Raw genomic sequence first — 17,952 nt, 5'->3', positions numbered from 1 at the left:
TGTCATCTCAGGAACAGCCTGCAAGTACAAACAGTTCTCATACCCCTGACAGTTTCATTGGCAACAACGACAAAAGACACATCCATTGTCTTTGACTTATCTGAAATCAGAGTGTACGTAAACACAGGTAAGATGAGAACTATTGTCACAGTTCTGGACCTGCCTATTATTATTATTTCTACTTAGTAATATTCTGCTGAAGTGATGGGTAACTTAAACACCTAGTCACCTACACCGGCCGATCACATGCAACGGCACTGGTTAATAAATGATGAGGCACAGCCAAACAAATGGAAAAAGCCACTAGGCTTTCACTTCTCACAAAGGGTCCCTCTTGAAGTGTGTGGCAAAGCTTGGGCACTGGATCTGCCACCTCTGTCTTTATGCCTAAACTAGAGGGTAGAAGTGCTGCCTGGAACCCTGTGGCGTTGAGCCCTGCCAAAGTTACCTGAGCATGTCAATTAGGAGTCAATAGGTGAAGAGGAACACAGAATCAATATGAAAGCCAACACCAGGCAGTCCCCTTAGTTTAACTATCAGGTGGTATTAGTTCCTGTTAAGGTTGAGGACTGGAAGTTACTCTCTGAGCAGGAGGTCCTCTCATGAACTATCCACTGATACATTCACGAGTTCAATAATTCAGTACATCTGCTTTTTCATCAGGTGGAATATACAGTTCCAAATGGTTCCTATTCTATCAATCCCAATAACTGATTTACCAGGTTTGGATTCAGGCACTCAACAGAGAAATGTTTACAGTCGAAGAGAGTAAGAACTCAACTGCATTTTCATTTAAACATGATTTCACTCAGTGTTATTTTAGGCTTATCCCAGAAACCTAGTTAACGGATTGTAACTGAATAAGGCACAACTCAGTAAGGAACAAGGTCTCTACAAGTTTTGCTTTCTGAGATTAAACAACTGAATAATATTCAAACATATGAGAGGGAAAACCAGACATTAACATTGCCTTAAAATAGGTCAAATAGATGGCTGCGCCACCAAGCTAATGAATCCATTGTTTTAGACTGAAAGGCAAATGGACGGTGCCCTTTAATGATTTATAATGATACACCTAACTATTCAATTCATTTTATCAATCAAACTCATTTATAGAGCCCCTTGTACATAAGCATTTGTCACAAAATGCATTTACAATGACATTATTACACAGGAATACTTTTAATGAGTGTCTAACTCTGACAGCCTGGGCCTCTAATCACAGGAAATGGCTTGCGGGAGGTCTCTAGTGAACCAGGAAGTGCCTCAATGTCACAATCAGAGAAGAAGAAGAGTAAATTAACAGTGACCATTAGACATTTCCCTTAATAATAGAAATGTTTGAATAAAGGCTCAGAGGGAGTCCGTTTAAATGCATTAAAATTAGTCGATCAGTCGTTGATGTGTCTTATTACAGCGTCATTAACTGAGGAGGAAATCTGAGATCACCTCTTGTGCTTTTCAAATGTGTTTTGCTATGGTATACTTAAGCAATAAGGCATGAGGAGGTGTGGTATATGGTCAATATACCACGGCTAAGGGATGTTCTTAACCACGACGCAATGCGGAGTGCCTGGATACAGCCCTTAGCCATGGTATATTGGCCATATACAACAAACCACTGAGGTGCCTTATTGCTATTATAAACTGGTTACCAATGTAATTAGAGCAGTAAAAATACATGTTTTTTCATACCCGTGGTATACGATCTGATATCCCACGGCTGTCAGCCAATCAGCATTCAGGGCTTGAACCATCCAGTTTATAATCATTTATAGCTAATTAAGGACCTAATTCAGCCAAAACCAATGTTATATTTGTTTTTATCAGGAAACCACTTTTGGTAGAATAAGGTCCATATTATTAATATAACAAAATACACATCGTATTAATAAACCTATTTTAAATCCTCCTCAGGGTACTAGAAGAATGACTCTTAAAGGAGAGATGGACAGGGTGTGACAGGGATCTGGAACGATGGCATGAGGGTGTGATGGATATTTCCCTCAAGACTCCTCACCACAATTTACCCATCAGGACTAACCAGATCTCAAGTACATGAACACTGACACTTTAAATGCTGTCATGAATTAGAAATACTGGGCAACATACAGGTTAAATCCAGTGTATCAGTGTTGACTTTGATAACACTCATAGCACTTCACTAAACCTATACAGGGTGTGGTGTACAATACTTCATTTAGCCAATGCTGAAGATCTAGGTCCACCTCCTTAAGATTAACTAAATATCTACCTCCATATAGGGACTCATTTCACACCTTTAATATCACAATATCTAATTGTGTCATCATTGACAGTCTTACCTTGAAGAGATCCTCCACCAAACCGTAGTCAGCTACCTGGAAAATAGGTGCCTCTGGATCTTTGTTGATGGCAACGATTATCAAGAAATAAAACACGTGTGACAGTTCGTCTCAGTACATGTACTAACCTGTCCTCTGAATGAAAATGCAAAGCGGTATGCATACTGTACATGGATTGCCTCAGAATTTTACTGGAGGCTAAACCAAACACAAATCATAAATTACAAAGATACATTGCTATGTAAACTGTTGATCCACATCCTAAAGCAGTGAGTCAGCATCCGGAATTAGGACAATATCAGTCACTATGATGAGAATCAAAATTAAGTAAAAAATTATTAAAAAAAAAAATGTGTTGCATTACCATCCCTTACTACTCTCTCATGTTATACACACACACACACACACACACACACACACACACACACACACACACACACACACACACACACACACACACACACACTATGCTTTCATGACATATTGCATAGCTTGTTAAAGCAGCAAGCATACAAACCCAAATTAGCTGCACTTAAGTGATGTCACTTATGAATGTGTTTTTTTTTTAAGTGGATGAAAGTGATTTTGAAAACAGCTCCATGACATCAAGCGGCTGGATATACGTAGAAGCAGAGTAAATCTCATACAAAACAAATAGATATGGGACTATGGCTATATAATAGTACATAATACTGTGGTCTGACACATTCAGAACACATCCCACACAAGACACTCTACTCTCCTCTTAAGAAGCTCCAAAGCAAGAGAGAGAAAATACAAATAAATTATACATTCTTTAAAAAGCTTCTTCAGGTTCCCTTTTAAAACATACTTCTTAAGTGCACGGGATCCCGGAGCAGATAGCTCGCCTTGGTGGAAGAAATCCACTCAGGAGACTGTTGTCATGGCTACGAAAGAGTTTTTCCATTTTGCATTTACATAAAACAGTTCTCTTCCAGGGACAGACGTATTCTGCCCTGCACTTGTTGTAAAAGTGGGTCAACTACAGCGAAAAGAGGAATACAAATAAGAAAAAGTACTCTGACCAAGTTCATTCCTCCTCATATATAGATGTATTCTCAAAGAGTGAATTGTTGTAATACTATTAGTTAGGTAAATTGGTGCAGTTGTATGACACCCATTCTGGCTTTTTCAAACCAGCCTCTACAGTAAGTGCTAACTGGACTGATTAATGGAATGGGTGATCTTTATACTTTCAGATAACTTGAAGATATCAAATGATTGACTGAAGATTAAAAAAACAGTTTCAAAGAGTTGTAAATGATTTTAAATTAATTAATACATGTTTTTACATTAATATAATTTATTTTAAATCAATATGACATTTAATCAGTATCCCCATTGTTTTACTGTATGTATATCTTTACTTGTTAATCCATCACTAGTGCATATTCCATAAAAGGCGGTAGAATAAGCTTAGCTACATGAAATTGTGATAACATGAGGGTGAGATGTATTTATCACTCTCCTGGTGACAAGGCGCTACATCACAAAGAGCTCAGAAGAATTGAATAAAATAAATCAACACCACAGTTAATTTAGCAATCAGACGCACAAGCCCCATAACTATACGTACTTATGCATGACTTACGACAGCAAGAATCAGCAACTTCCTTCAAAAATATATTGCTCTATAAAACATATCCTGTATTTTTAGTACTACAAAAATTCAGAACATCTTGCAACCTCAAATAGTTTTTTAAATCCGTAGAACAAATCTATTTACATTTGTTTAAATGAGAAGTATTATCCACAAGTAATAACACAGCTATACCACAATAATACCACTAGCTTATGTAGACTGCTTAGTTTGATGTGGTGTGCTGTACCTTGCTGTCCTTCATCCCAGCCAGGTGCTGAATAGCTCCAGAGATGCCCACTGCGATGTAGAGTTCATGGAAATAAAACATAAAATGGCCAGTCAGTATATAATAATGTAATATCAAAAATGTAATTCATAATGAAAAATGTATATTATTGCAATAATACTACATAGACATAAATAAAATAAATCAGCTTTCAAGTGTTTATTGTAGGGAGAACAAAAAAAATCGATTGAAAAAAAAAATCCGTCTGAACCAAATGAATGAAAAGGTTTGGCCACAATATGATATGTAAGACTATTGATTTAACCATTACTTTTCAACAACTTAAAATGAGAAGATGATGCGTGTTTTCACACAGACATACACAGCATGGCCATCAGAGAATCCCTATGACCACAGCCTTACGAGATGGGCTCTCCTAACCAGTAGTCTGGTGAACCAAGTTGCTGTGACCATAAGTGACCAACACCAAAACCACAAACTGAGCCCCAATCCCCCAGAACCCTTTACACCCTACTCTGACCCGGTAGGCAGTCAATTCCTGACCATACATCTCAATGGTTCTGACCAGAGTGTGGTCCTTTAGGGTGTCTGCCAGCCAGAGTGTGGGGGCCTGGGCCCCTGGCTGCAACATTACCATCCATTCTCCAGGGAGCAGCACATCAATTGCTTTCAGCTAAATGCACTCACATATGAATATTTCAGTAGGATTTAATGTTTCAGCTACAGCCCCAGAGGAACAGAGCATCAATTTGTGAACACAGTTCTCCCGGAGTTAAAAGCCAGGCCGGATAATACAGTATGAAAGGCACTGTCAATCCAGAGGCCTTTTTTCCCCCCAGACTGGGAGAGAGAGAAAATAAAAAATAGAAAAGCTTCTCCCCTTTAGCCTCCAAGTAGGTCCCCAGCTGGGTATAAACAGCTTTTTGAAAGTTTTCCACTACAAACTGCTATAGTTGGGAGGGTCATTTAGCCCTGGATGTTTTTAAAGTATATGTAGGGAGAGGAGGAGAATGGCCAGACGATTTGCCAAGCTTGGGCAGTTTTTCCCTCCTCTTCTGCCTGGTGTTTGGTCTCTCCACAGCTGCTGTGAGCCGTGGCAGCAGGGCAGGGACTTGGTGCACCCGCTGGCCTGTTAATAAAATCCCCCAAAGTGATGCTGAAACCCAGTGGTTCACACAGCACAGCTCCCCTCAGGTGTGAGAACACAAGCTCCTGTACACACAGCCAGATTGTGACACAACTGAGTTAATCAACCAGGTGATCACGGGATGCTGCTGTGTGCAAACAGACAGCAAAGGACAACAGGTTGGCTAACGATACTAAATACGGTTAGACTGGCTCGGTGGGATCTCAGGACTGAGTCCTAGAACTGGTTTGGCTAACGATACTAAATACTGTTAGACTGGCTCGGTGGGATCTCAGGACTGAGTCCTAGAACTGGTTTGGCTAACGATACTAAATACTGTTAGACTGGCTCGGTGGGATCTCAGGACTGAGTCCTAGAACTGGTTTGGCTAACGATACTATATACTGTTAGACTGGCTCGGTGGGATCTCAGGACTGAGTCCTAGAACTGGTTTGGCTAACGATACTAAATACGGTTAGACTGGCTCGGTGGGATCTCAGGACTGAGTCCTAGAACTGGTTTGGCTAACGATACTAAATACGGTTAGACTGGCTCGGTGGGATCTCAGGACTGAGTCCTAGAACTGGTTTGGCTAACGATACTAAATAGTGTTAGACTGGCTCGGTGGTATCTCAGGACTGAGTCCTAGAACTGGTTTGGCTAACGATACTAAATACTGTTAGACTGGCTCGGTGGGATCTCAGGACTGAGTCCTAGAACTGGTTTGGCTAACAATACTAAATACTGTTAGACTGGCTCGGTGGTATCTCAGGACTGAGTCCTAGAACTGGTTTGGCTAACGATACTAAATACTGTTAGACTGGCTCGATGGGATCTCAGGACTGAGTCCTAGAACTGGTTTGGCTAACGATACTAAATACTGTTAGACTGGCTCGGTGGGATCTCAGGACTGAGTCCTAGAACTGGTTTGGCTAACGATACTAAATCCTGTTAGACTGGCTTGGTGGGATCTCAGGACTGAGTCCTAGAACTGGTTTGGCTAACGATACTAAATCCTGTTAGACTGGCTCGATGGGATCTCAGGACTGAGTCCTAGAACTGGTTTGGCTAACGATACTAAATCCTGTTAGACTGGCTCGATGGGATCTCAGGACTGAGTCCTAGAACTGGTTTGGCTAACGATACTAAATCCTGTTAGACTGGCTCGGTGGGATCTCAGGACTGAGTCCTAGAACTGGTTTGGCTAACGATACTAAATCCTGTTAGACTGGCTCGGTGGGATCTCAGGACTGAGTCCTAGAACTGGTTTGACAGAAGAATCTATGATATTCAATACCTTGAAAAGCATATGAAAAAAAGGGTAAAAGTGGTCCCATTAGAAGTCTTTATTTTGTTATATTTGTACTGTAGGCCTACAAGTGACAACTTTTTTTTATAATTTTCTCATCTTCACAAGCTTTGTCACTTGAAGTTATTACTTTAGTCCTCTAAAATCATAAGTAAAAGACTATATCAACCTGCATCATCCAGAAACCACCAATGCCTATACAGTGCTCTCACTTAATAGCCTATATTATATATCTTTCATTATTTGTTCCTTATGACAAAACCTGAAACAATTGTATGTCATTATTTTAATCAATTGTTATTGTATCCCATTTCAAGTAAAATACTTAGTCTTTGTAAGTAATTAACAAGAATACAGTAATTGAAAACATTCATTTTGCCAGCGTTGTTTTGACTGGTACATTGAGTCAAGCGGAGGTGTTGCTCTCCTCATTTAAGTGACATGGCGTCTTGTAAAAGCCACTAATAAGTTTTATCCTGATGAGTGCAGTTCATAATAAAATACATGACAATGCATGTGTAAACTAAAACAGGCCACTGACAGTTACACTAATAAGGTCATAATGGCCCAGGTTCCTGAAGCCAACAATGCAGAAATGCCCGCAGGCAGCAATCAAAAATGTATCCTAATTATCATGTGAATACTGCATTACCTCTGAAGAATGATAAATTATAAATCCACAACATGGTTCCCCTCTCAGACTGGCATGAGGAAAGATGTGATTTCTTTTGGGGGGGGGGGGGGGGGGGGGGGCAGAGCGTTTCTGAAGGCATGTCATGGAATTATGGAGAGACTTAGGAGGTAGAATTAGTAGACATACCATCCACTGCTTACTGTGTAGGAAATATACCTACAACTTTAAATATATACAGTACCAGTCAAAAGTGCAGACACACCTACTCATTCAAGGGCTTTTCTTAATTTTTACTCTTTTTTTTTACCTTGTAGAATAATACTGAAGACATCAAAACTATGAAATAACACATTTGGAGTAACCCAAAAAAATGTTAAATACATCAAAATATATTTTAGATTCTTCAAAGTTGCCACCCTTCGCCTTGATGACAGCTTTGCACACTCTTGACATTCAACCAGCTTCACCTGGAATACTTTTCCAACAGTCTTGAAGCAGTTCCCACATATGCTGAGAACTTGCTGGCTGCCTTTCCATCACTCTGCGGTCCAACTCATCCCAAACCATCTCAATTGGGCTGAGGTCGGGTGATTGTGGAGGCCAAGTCATCTAATGCAGCACTCCATCATTCTCCTTAATGGTCAAATAGCCCTTACACAGCCTGGAGGTGTTGGGTCATTATCCTGTTGAAAAACAAATGACAGTGGGACTAAGTGCAAACCAGATGGGATGGCGTATCGGTGCAGAATGCTGTGGTAGCCATGCTGGTTCAGTGTGCCTTGAATTCTAAATAAAATCACTGACAATGTCACCAGCAAAGCACCCCACACCACCTCCTCCATGCATCACGATGGGAACCATACATGCAGGGATCATCCGTTCACCTACTCTGCGTCTCACAAAGACACGGCGGTTGGAACAAAACAAATCTAAAATTTGGACTCATCAGACCAAAGGACAGATTTCCACTGGTCTAATGTCCACTGCTCGGGTTTCTTAACCCAAGTAAGTCTCTTCTTATTGGTGTCCTTTAGTAGTGGTTTCTTTGCAGCAATCCGACCATGAACGCCTGATTCACGCATTCTCCTCTGAACAGTTGATGTTGAGATGTGTCTGTTACTTGAACACTGTGAAGCATTTATTTGGGCAGCAATCTGAGGTGCAGTTAACTCTAATGAACTTATCCTCTGCAGCAGAAGTAACTCTGGGTCTTCCTTCCCTCTGGCGGTCCTCATGAGAGCCAGTTTCATCATAGCGCTTGATGGTTTTTGTGACTGCACTGACTGACCTTCATGTCTTAAAGTAATGATGGAATGTTGTTTCCTCTTCGGTTATTTGAGCTGTTCTTGCCATAATATTGACTTTTACCAAATAGGGCTTCTGTATACCACCCCTACATTGTCACAATGGATTGGCTGAAACGCATTAAGGAAAGAAATTCCACAAATTAACTTTTAACAAGGCACACCTGTTATTTGAAATGCATTCCAGGTGTCTACCTCATGAAGCCGGTTGAGAGAATACCAATAATGTGGCAGCTACTTTGAAGAATCTCAAATATATTATGATTTGTTCAACACTTTTTTGGTTATTACATGATTCCATTTGTCATTTCATAGTTTCAATGTCTTCACTATTATTCTACAATGTAGAAAATAGTAAAAAATAAAGAAAAACCCTTGAATGAGTAGGTGAGTCCAAACTTTTGACTGGTACTGTATATAAAATATTACTGTAAATAGTATATTATTACATTTGATTACATCAATTATATTTCCATTGACCTGATTTGTTTTGAATATTAATTGCAATACACAAGCAATGAATGGTTACTGGTTTAGGATGTTGCATATCATAGCCTTCTGTCATTGTGTACAATGTAAACAGGAAACAACAATATTGGCAGAGTTGTCCATTTTGAGGGGCAGGGTGGACTCAGCACTTAAGTCTCCTTCCTAATGGGACTGGTAAATCATTTAGGACCTTAAATCAGCCATTAACTACATTACAGCCGCTTCAGACTGCCCTAATGTGGGTCTGATGACAGCTGGGATATCCCTGTCGCGAGCCAAATGACCCATTTAGCCTTAAGCTTATTCAATTGAAAATAATTAAATAAATGTCACAATACAGAGTATTGTCACACAATGTGATTTTGTTTGTATTGTTTAGGATAACACGTGTGTGCTTGCCTGTATTAATTCCCTTTAACCGGATGTAGCAGGCATAAGAGAAACTCCTGAGCGGAGTTCCCACATTCGGTTTTCAGCAGAAAAGGAAGCTAGGTTGAAAATAGATGTATCCCTGAAAACCGGAATATGCAACTCGACTAAGAATAATTCCCTTTGCTGTGAGGGGTCTGTCTTGAGGCTTGTTGGCTTTGCCAAAACATACACAGCCTCTGCAGAGTCTTGGCACACACACACACATCTGCTAACTAAACACACTGTACACACAATTGAATGTAGGAGACAGACAGGCTATCTTCGGAACATCAAGATCGAGAAAATACAGTGCATTCGGAAAGTATTCAGACCCCTTGACTTTTTCCATATTTTGTTATGTTAGACTTATTCTAAAATTGAATAAAAAAGTATTTAAAAAAATGACCTCATCTACACACAATACCCCATAATGACAAAGCGAAAACAGGTTTTTCGAAATGTTTGCAAATTTCAAAAAATAAATAAAAACAGAAATATCTTATTTACATAACTACTCAGACCCTTCGCTATGAGACTCGAAATTGAGCTCAGGTGCATCCTGTTTCCATTGATCATCCTTGAGATGTTTCTACAATTGATTGGAGTCCAGCTGTGGTACATTCAATTGATTTGACATGATTTGGAAAGGCACACACCTGTCTATACAAGGTCCCACAGTTGAAAATGCATGTCAGAGCAAAAACCAAGCCGTGAGGTCGAAGGAATTGTCCGTAGAGCTCCGAGACAGGATTGTGTCGAGGCACAGATCTGGGGAAGGGTACCACAAAATGTCTGCAGCATTGAAGGACCCCAAGAACACAATGGCTTCCATCATTCTTAAATGGAAGAAGTTTGTAACCACCAAGACCCTTCCTAGAACTGGCCGCTCGGCCAAACTGAGCAATCAGGGGAGAAGAGCCTTGGTCAGGGAGGTGAACAAGAACCTGATGGTCACTCTCACAGAGCTGCAGAGTTCCTCTGTGGAGATGGGAGAACCTTCCAGAAGGACAACCATCTCTGCAGCACTCCAACAATCAGGCCTTTATGGTAGTGGCCAGACTGAAGCCACTCCTCAGTAAAAGGTACATGACAGCTTCCTTGGAGTTTTCCCAAAAGTCACCTAAAGACTCAGACAATGAAAAACTAGAGATTATCTGGTCTGATGAAACCAAGATTGAACTCTTTGGCCTGAATGCCAAGCGTCACGTCTGGAGGAAACCTGACACCACCCCTAGGGTGAAGCATGGTGGTGGCAGCATCATGCTGTGGGGATGTTTTTCAGCAGCAGGGACTGGGAGACTAGTCAGGATCGAGGGAAAGACGACCGTAGCAAATTACAAAGAGATTCTTAATGAAAACCTGCTCCAGAGAAGAATGGGAGAAACGCCCAAAATACAGGTGTGCCAAGCTTGTAGCCTCATACCCAAGACGACTCGACGCTGCAATCGCTGCCAAAGGTGCTTCAAAATTCTGAGTAAATGTGATATAAAAAAAAGTTTTACATACACTACCATTCAAAAGTTTGAGGTCACTTAGAAATTCTTGTTTTTGAAAGAAAATCACCTTTTTTGTCCATTAAAATAACATAAAATTGATCAGAAATACAGTGTAGACATTGTTAATGTTGTAAATTACTATTGTAGCTGGAAACAGCTGATTTTTAATGGAATAGGCGTACAGAGGCCCATTATCAGCAACCATCACGCCATCGCAGCTTCATTAAATAGCACCCACAAAACACCAGTCTCAACGTCAACAGTGAAGAGGCGACTCCGGGATGCTGGCCTTCTAGGCAGAGTTGCAAAAAATAAAGCCATATCTCAGACTGGCCAATAAAAAGAAAAGATGAAAACGGGCAGAAGAACAGACACTGGACAGAGGAACTCTGCCTAGAAAGCCAGCATCCCGTAGTCGCCTCTTCACTGTTGACATTGAGACTGGTGTTTTGCGGGTACTATTTAATGAAGCTTCCAGTTGAGGACTTGTGAGGCGTCTGTTTCTCAAACTAGACACTAATGCACTTGTCCTCTTGCTCAGTTGTGCACTGAGGCCTCGCACTCCTCTTTCTATTCTGGTTAGAGCCAGTTTGTTCTGTGAAGGAAGTAGTACACAGCGTTGTACCAGATCTTCAGTTTCTTGGCAATTTCTCACATGGAATAGACTTAATTTCTCTAGACTGGTGAGTTTCAGAAGAAAGGTCTTTGTTTCTAGGCATTTTAAGCCTGTAATCGAACCCACAAATGCTGATGCTCCAGATACTCAACTAGTCTAAAGGACAGTTGTATTGCTTCTTTAATCAGAACAACTGTTTTCAGCTGTGCTAACATAATTGCAAAAGGGTTTTCTAATGATCAATTAGCCTTTTAAAATGATAAACTTGGATTAGCTAACAACGTGCCATTGGAATACAGAAGTGATGGTTGCTGATAATGGGGCTCTGTACGCCTATGTAGATATTCCATAAAATCAGTTTCCAGCTACAATAGTCATTTACAACATTAACAATGTCTGCACTGTATTTCTGATCAATTTTATGTTATTTTAATGGACAAAAAAAAAGTTATTTTCTTTCAAAAACAAGGGCATTTCTCGGTGACCCCAAACTTTTGAACGGTAGTATATATACAGATGCAAAAATGTCTAAAAACCTAGTTTGCTTTGTCATTATGGGGTATTGTGTGTAGATTGAGGGGGGAAAAACAATTGAATCCATTTTAGAATAAGGCTGTATGTAACAAAATGTGAAAAAAGTCAAAGGGTCTGAATACTTTCTGAATGAACTGTAGGCTAATGAAGGTCAGCAAACGTGCACATACAGTTCAATTAGTCATTCAACAAGACCAAACAATTACATTTGTAAACCAAAATAACTAAATTGAAATATAATTTTACAGAAAATTTAATGTGATAGTTGATGCTGAAAAACTGAAACAATCATATACAATTTATTAAAGTTATTATTTTCTTGTCAGGTTGCTCACTAAGAAATATTGTACGTTGGTTTCCGCTGTGACACAGTGAAATAACAGAGACAATAAAAGGGTGTGTGTTGTATCACTTACAGGTGCTACAATCTTGCCAGTCTGGCCAAGCTGCATGTCATTGGGGATGTAGCCAGCATCCACAGCAGCTCTGGAAGCCCCCACTGCATTCACAACATACAGCAGGTTATTAATACACATGATCATACCACGCAGTTACACACAGACAACTGACCACATGAAGAGCACACTCACACACTTCCCACTGTCCCTCACGCATGAACCCACTCACTCACTCTCAAAGATTCTCGCTCTCCTTCTCTCTGATGTACACACACATCGTTATTTATACCTGCAGGTCGTACAGCAGTTTGAAGTTCTCACCGCTCTTCAGCCCTCGTCCTAATGGGACAAAGAAATCAAGTGTTTGGTCACAATGACCTAACAGAATGAGAGGCCAGGGAATGTGAATGACACATTGGCTGAAGCAGTCAGACAGTGTAAAGCTAAGCCCTTACCTCCGGACACCACCACTTTGGCACTAGTGAGCTCTGGTCGATCGCTCTTGGTCAGGCTCTGCTCAAGCCATTCTGACATCCCCGCAGGAGAGGGTGAGGCAACTGCAACAGAAAAGACAGACATATCTATCTCAAAACGCAGACAAATTAAATGTGCAAAATATTCTTTACACTAGCATCTGAATATGGTGCTCGCGAGCCATAATCAGGTATTGAAAACATGAATACGTGTAATGATGAGACAAAGGTTACTGAGTGGTGCTGCTGTCAACAGTGTAATGGAAGAGTCCTGTACCCTGTTCAGTAGCAGCACTGCCTCGCTCCACAGCAGCAGGTTCAAAGGAAGTTCCCCTCACTGTGAACACCTTGACTTCCTCATTGCACTTCACTGTGGCCAGGGCATTACCTGTTGCAAAGACAACACATACAGTAACACCACATACAATGTGTTTGCTTGGTTATATTGAGATATATTCTTAGAGCAAAAAACCTCAATAAGAAAAAGTATTTAGAAGAATTTGGTGATTCAATAAAGCTTTTGCGTTGTTGGTTATTATCTGATAAATGCCATTGTCTGTTTTACATGCGATGCAATTCAGGCAATTCTATAAAATACAATTACAAATGTTCACAGTAATAATTAAAAACATGAAAGAACAGACTTGCATTGTAATTATTTGCATTGTAAGAACTTGCATTGTATGAAGCTAGGGCGGATCCTGGCATATGCATTGTAAATGACTAATTGAACTGTCTGACAACACCAAAACATCCAAGTGTAAGACCTTTGTCTGTCAAAAATGCAGCAGCAAAATGGTTAAAAAAAAAACCTCCACTGAATTTCCAACCAGGAAGAGTCAGGCTCTTGCCAAAGTTTAAGTGGATAATTTTAATCAGACCTATCTATATTTTATGATTATAATGTGCCCAATCAAAATATGATCTGAGCTTATTCTTGTTCAGGGAGGCTTTTAGGCTTTCAGACTGACAGCTGGGATGACTAGGGTGGATCTCTATAGTCATTAAGAGGTCAGAAACAACAACAACAACATGAACTACTATAGCCTCATCACTTTACTAATGAATATAGAACAATTATCTCCATTTAACCCCTGACCCCAGCCCATTAGCAGAGCACTACACCAATACTGAAATCTATCCAATCATTTATTCTGCTGCTTACGTATGCATTATAGGTTGTGCTAAGAACAGGCCTGCAGCGATAAGAAACTATGTTGTAATGCATAATAATTACAGTGTGCTTACAAAATATTTGGGGTCATTTTATACCTCAATGGAATAGTTAATTATAAAATATATTACAACAGGAATCTCACCAGCGTAAATTGTTCTAACGAAGGTGTCTTGAGATTTGACCTCGGTGATGTCAGAGAGAGTTGCAACATCCAGCTTGGCTGACACTCTGGGAAGGAGATTCTGTTGAGCATAATACAGTACTGAGATGATATGCTTTAATTCAACCATATCACCCTGTGGATCTCTCATGACACAGAGAGGTGATGGGAGGTTGATTGTTTTAAAATGGGAATGTTTCTCAACATTTTAAGGACTTGGCAAAGTTTGGTACAATAAAGACAAAACTGAAACTATTACAAATAATTTGTCCCTACGGAAATAGTTTATAGTAGATGATGTCAATAGTGCTATAATACCATGACGGATACAAACTGCCCTCTGTGTTGGATAAAACTAGCTTGGGCTACGGAGACTCAGATACAAAACTGTGTGAAGTTTAGCCCAAGGATGGACAATGGAATTCAAAGTCATCTTTGACAAATGATTGCTGATGATGTTTTTAGTAAAAAAATGTAATCAAATACCAGACAGTATTAGGATGCATCATCTAAAACACATTCATCTACTCAGGGAAATCGAGACCAGACAACCCAGCCTCAGTCAATATGAGTTGGATTACAATACATAAGATATTGTTTAATGCATCCTAATTCAATAGAGATACCATTAGATCAGCAAGTTGACAGTTCTATTGCAGAATGACAGATTACTGGGGTAGTAATTGAGGGGTAGTACTACACTTACTGGGTAAAATTGGAAGGAAAAAAAAAATACTTTCAGAAGCATTAAAGCATAATGTTTAAAAATGGTAAATCAGATCAACTAGATTTTGCTATGATTATAAAATGCGCTAAAATTCATGCATGTCTGGATACATAATAAAATAAACTTCCCATGATAAGGAAGGATTTGATCATTATATAGCTATTAATAATATGGGGGAAATGCAGACATGTGAATACTTGTGTTACAGTCAGTAACTCACCTTCCCAAAAGCAGAAGCTCCTGCACAGACGTGTGTGAAGCTGAACTGTTTCTGGGTAGCAAGAATCAAAGGAGTCAATTCCTCTGTATGGAGAAAAGAGGACCAGGGTTAAAGTACATATTTAGACCAAAAGGAAGTATCATGCCATTCCATCATTCCAACAGTATATATCATCTAAACTGTAAATAAACATCTCCGGCATCTGTATTTGAACTAAGCATATCCACACAGACCTCAGAACGTAACAAAAATATCCCATCCCAGAATGAAGGGACTTTCATCATTTCCAAAAATCACCTGGTAAAAGTCCTTTGTAGCAGTCATGTTGAGCCACTAGAATCTTCTTGACCCCCTGGACTTTACTGATCTGGTCTGCAACCTGTTAAAGAAGAAATCCAACACAGAAATAAACAGTTAACCATATCAACCAGCTGTATATCATGAAAGAACTACATTGTACTGCACAAGGGTGACATAGTATGAAATACCACATTAAAGCATAACTTCCATTGATGTGACTGAACAGCTGTTAGGGCAGGAGTAGCCAACCCTCGTCCAGCAGAGCTGGGTGTATGCAGGCTATTGCACAAGCCTTCCTGAAACACACCTGATTCTACCCACCAGAATCACCATTAGCCTAGCTGAATTAGGTGCATTAGTGTAGGGTTGGAGCAACATTTGGCCAGGTCTCTCTTGGATAGAGATATTTAATCTCAATGAGACCAACCTGGTAAAATAAAGGTAAAATAAAAAAAATGGCATGCACACTGGTAGCACTCCAGATAAGAGGGGTTGCCACCTCTGTGGGGCATCGTAGTGACAGTCCTACCTTGGCTCTCCTCCCACCTTGCTGGCAGCAGTAATGGCGTTCAGTGTGATGGGTGTGAGCTGGTTGTTGTTGTGCTCTGCTATTACCAGAGTACTGTGAAACCTCTGGGCCAGACACAACCAATCTCCATAATGAAACTGCTTTATAAAGAAGACTTAGTTTAGGCCATTGAATTGACATTTCTGATTGTCAATAACTACTATTTTGGTATTTTGGCCTTGAATGATAAACTAGACAGCTGGCATAGGTTTAGAGCACATTATAAGACTGGCTCTATCAAGTTAACAGTGTAAACAGTAGTGTGTACAAAGGTCAATATAAAACACTGTGCACGACAGGGAATAAAGGCAATATGAACTGTTTGTCGAACACCAAAGGGAAGGCTATAGCCATGTCAGGTCAACTGTGTGTTTTGTCCTCCAAGATAACAAAATCACTTGCTAGTTTAACCAAAGTCAGGTGACACACTGTACTGTAGCTAGTTACGTTGCCAAAATGTGGATTAGTTTCATGCTCTACTCTGACACGATAACCGTTAATAGCTACAATGTATGTAGATAACAGTGCAGTTGTAAATTAGAGTGAAAGTATGTGTCGACCTGCCATGTCCTCAACTGACCTCAGACAGACTTCAGTCAGACAGACTTCAGTCAGACAGACTTCAGTCAGACAGACTTCAGTCAGACAGACTTCAGTCAGACAGACTTCAGTCAGACTAGCCAACTAGACGTTGGTGGCAATCTGAAACGGTAGAAGAAATTGCTGTATTTGTCAACACTGGAGTTTTACTTACCAATTGTCCCAAACTTCTTCTGTTTATTGCTGTAAACATAACTGGCTAGCTTTCTAGCTAATCAGCTACATTTTTGCTAGCTATTTGCCTTGATCTAAACAAAGAGACAGCTAAGAGGCATCAGTTCATTCTCCACTCTTGTATCTCGCGAGAACAATGTAGTCTGATCTCTCCGCGTCTCTTCCACTTTAAACAGTGAACTCAGAGAACAGCCCTATCTAATCATTTCATTATGAATTCAAAGGCCCTTTAAAAGTGCAAAAGACCAGGGATTTGAGAATGCATGTACTGTAGGCTTTACAATACATGGTGTAAGCATTCCATTCCATCCATAGACATATATTTATTCCACGACATAAACATTTATATTTAATTGGAAAAAGACAAGCTGATGTAAAATTATATAATGAGAGCCCTATACTCCAAAATTGCGAGACAATGAAAAGAACCTACCTACATTTTATTAATTTGATATATGAAATAGAACAAATTCAATACAGAAACTTTGTGGATACATTTTATTTTATTTATAACTAAAAAGCAGGTACCAGTCTAGAGTGGCTCACTGCGCTGCTCTCCTGTCCCGGCATGAAATTGTACTTCTAATGTTCCTCCAGTAGGTGTCCTTGTTGTTCTCGAGTAGATGGATGTACTGATTCACATGGTGTCAGCTGTCATGACGGGTTTCTGTGTGCATTCTCCTCTGTCTCAGGAAAAACATGCAATTTACTCCTTACTCCTCCTAATTACAATTCCAATGTAGGTCTAACAAAAGTGTACAGATTTAAAATAATTAGCCGTAATTGTCAGGAAATAATGCATCAACCAAAAAAGCTCTCCATAAACGTAGGCAAATATCCAAACACCAAAATTACCTTAGAATTACCTATTGCATTCTAACAAATAACCAACTGTTTCAAAATAAATAAACATTTTGAATTACTTAATTCTTTAAAATCTCTAGCGAGACTTGATATGACAGTGGGAATATGTTATGTGGGACGAATGGATGTCCAGTTTTACGCGTGACGTCAGAGAGCGTGTGGGACACTGCAGCGCCTCTTCCCGGGCCGTCCCACAGT

At 39.9% G+C, this 17,952-nt stretch overlaps 1 pseudogene; it reads right to left on the bottom strand.

Annotated features, from left to right (window-relative positions):
* LOC115166997 (electron transfer flavoprotein subunit alpha, mitochondrial-like) lies at nt 1–15,705 on the bottom strand (annotated as a pseudogene).
* Nucleotides 15,706–17,952: the final 2,247 nt, after the last annotated feature.

This window comes from Salmo trutta, chromosome 29 (assembly GCF_901001165.1).
Source record: "Salmo trutta chromosome 29, fSalTru1.1, whole genome shotgun sequence".
Classification (NCBI taxonomy): Eukaryota; Metazoa; Chordata; class Actinopteri; order Salmoniformes; family Salmonidae; genus Salmo; species Salmo trutta.
This window is presented reverse-complemented; position numbering and strand designations above follow the sequence as displayed.